The sequence below is a fragment of the Mus pahari genome, chromosome 8 (assembly GCF_900095145.1).
Source record: "Mus pahari chromosome 8, PAHARI_EIJ_v1.1, whole genome shotgun sequence".
Taxonomy (NCBI): Eukaryota; Metazoa; Chordata; class Mammalia; order Rodentia; family Muridae; genus Mus; species Mus pahari.
The window spans coordinates 66,508,109-66,510,882 of NC_034597.1; the positions used below are offsets into that span (position 1 = coordinate 66,508,109).

Consider the following 2,774-nt stretch of genomic DNA (forward strand, 5'->3'; position numbering starts at 1 on the left):
TCAGCATTGCTGGCCATATGGCTACTCCAGGGGACAGACAATAAGGAATCTAGCAACCTGTACACTTGTTAAAGGGTCCCCGAGGATCAGCCTTCATCCCAGGAGACAGAGAAGGAAGGTGGATGAGTAAGGGGAGAAATGGAGCTGGGAACAGATAAGAGCCTCCACCAACCTCCTGGTGAACTCTTCAATTGTCTCGAGTGAGGCAGACTTTTCTCTCTCTGACTGACGTTGATGTGCAACTAACCCCCATCATTCATATATTGGGGTTCTACACACTCCAGTGGAATGTGTTTGGAGATGAGTCTTTGGGAAGAAGATTTAGATGCAATCATGAAGGTGAGGCCACGGTGAGACTCATGTTCTTGCGAAGAGTGGAAGGACCCTTGCTTCAGGTCTCTCTTTCCTAAGGGGACACACTGGAGAGGCAGCTACCTGCAGTCGAAGAAGAGGACCACACTAAGAGTCTCACCATGAGCTGCAGCAATGGCTCAGTGGTAAAGAGCATTGGCCGCTCTTCCAGAGGACTTGGGCTTTGTTTCTGGCACCCACAGAGCAACTCACAAACATCTGCAATTCTACTTCTAGGGGATTCATCACCCTCCTCTGACTTCTGTAGGCACAGAATACACATGGCAGACAGATGTAAGTGAAAGGAAAACACTCATATACATTGAGGGGAAAAAAAGGAAGCTGGCCACATTGGCATGCTGACCTCTGAAGTCAGCCTCTGGAAGAGTGAGAATGGTCTACTGTACAAAGAACAGGCCTAATGGTATTTTTATTATAACACCTTATCTAAAATACAGCAACCCCATCAATAACAGATGCACATTGTTCTAGGAAGGGGCATGAACTTGATTTCAGAAAAGCCTGATAGGGGCTGGGGAGATGTCTCAGTGGGTAAGAGCACTGACTGCTCTTCCAAAGGTCCTGAGTTCAAATCCCAGCAACCACATGGTGGTTTACAACCCTCTGTAATGAGATCTAATGAGACTCCCTCTTCTGGTGAGTCTGAAGACAGCTACAGTGTACTTATACATAATAATAGATAAATCTTTGGGCTGGAGAGAGCAGGGACTGAGCAGAGTTGACTGGAGTGAGCAGGGTTGACCGGAGCAAGCAGAGGTCCTAAAAGTTCAATTCCCAACAATCACATGAAGGCTCACAACCATCTGTACAGCTACAGTGTACTCCTATACATAAAACAAACAATTATTTAAAAAGAAAAGCCTGATAAACTGAAGGTGATAGGTGGGACACATTACATACAGAGTAGAGCAGTATCCTCCCTAGCTAAAACAAACCAAACCAACCCCTCAATCTTATCCAACATGCACAGCATTGACTTCTTTCATCATTCTTTCCCTCCTCTTTCCCTCTCCCCTCTCCACAGCTCTCTCCCTCTCCAAGAATGTACACACATTTGATGTGTGTGTGTGTGTGTGTGTGTGTGTGTGTGTGTGTGTGTATGTGTGTGTTTGTGCCTATGCAGATGTATGGGAGGCCAGAGGTTGATGTCAGGATGTCTTCCTCAGTAACTTCTCCATCTTATTTTTTGAGATGTAGTGGCTTACTGAACCCTGTTTGGTCCAAGCTGCCTGGCTAGCAAGCTCCTGGGACCCATCTATCTCTCTTCTAGCCTGTGCCCCTCTGCCTGTTTCTGGGGTCATAGATCCATGTCCCCGTGGCTGGTTTTTACATGGATGCTAGGAGTCTGAACTCAGGTCTACTGAGTCATCTCTCCAACCTCAAACAATACTTCTTAATTCTCTTTTCACTTGCAAGATGCACAGAATTGCAGCTCACAAATATTAGCTTTGGTGCCCTTGGCATCAGAGAGTTCCTAGCGAGGTGGTGAGTGGTGAGGTAACGGGCTACTCCTTCCTTGAGGGCATCCCTTCCACAGAGAGTTAATTGATCTCTTTCAAATCCTCCTGAGCCCACACTGTTCTCCTTATGTAACAACATCGCCTGTAAGGTGAGGAGCACCATGGTAAGGTGTGCATTTTACAAACATTTTGTACAGTTAAAGGGGATTAGATAGCCAAGGCTAGAAACAGGGAGACAATGGAAGGACTGCCAGTCAAATGTGGCTGATATAGCACATATTTATGTCCTCTTCTTCCAAATTCCCATGGGAAGGATTTCACATAGAGAGAAGAGCAGGGGAAACAGCCTGGGAAGAAAGGTCCCGGGACATTTTAAAAGCTGGTAATAGAAGAGGGTTAGCCTGGCTGTGGGGCGGGTGTGTACTGGTTAGTTTTGTGTCAACTTGACCCAAGCTGGAGTTATCACAGAGAAAGGAGCTTCAGTTGGGGAAATGCCTCCACGAGGTCCAGCTGTAGGGCATTTTCTCAATTAGTGATCAAGGGGGAAGGGCCCCTTGTGGTACCCTCTCTGGGCTGGTAGTCTTGGGTTCTATAAGAGAGCAGGCTGAATCTTCCAGGAGCGAGATCCCACTAACATCAAATGGGGTGATGCCGGTGCTGAGTATGTCATGGAGTCTACTGGCGTCTTCACCACCATGGAGAAGGCCGGGGCCCACTTGAAGGGTGGAACCAAAAGGGTCATCATCTCTGCCCCTTCTGCCGATGCCCCCATGTTTGTGATGGGTGTGAACCACGAGAAATATGACAACTCACTCAAGATTGTCAGCAATGCATCCTGCACTACCAACTGCTTAGCCCCCTTGGCCAAGGTCATCCATGACAACTTTGGCATTGTGGAAGGGCTCATGACCACGGTTCATGCCATCATTGCCACTCAGAAGA

General features: G+C 47.5%; 1 pseudogene; it reads left to right on the forward strand.

The window, feature by feature from the left end:
- The first annotated feature begins 333 nt into the window (after positions 1 to 333).
- Positions 334 to 2,773, forward strand: LOC110325121 (annotated as a pseudogene).
- The last annotated feature ends 1 nt before the right edge of the window (position 2,774 follows it).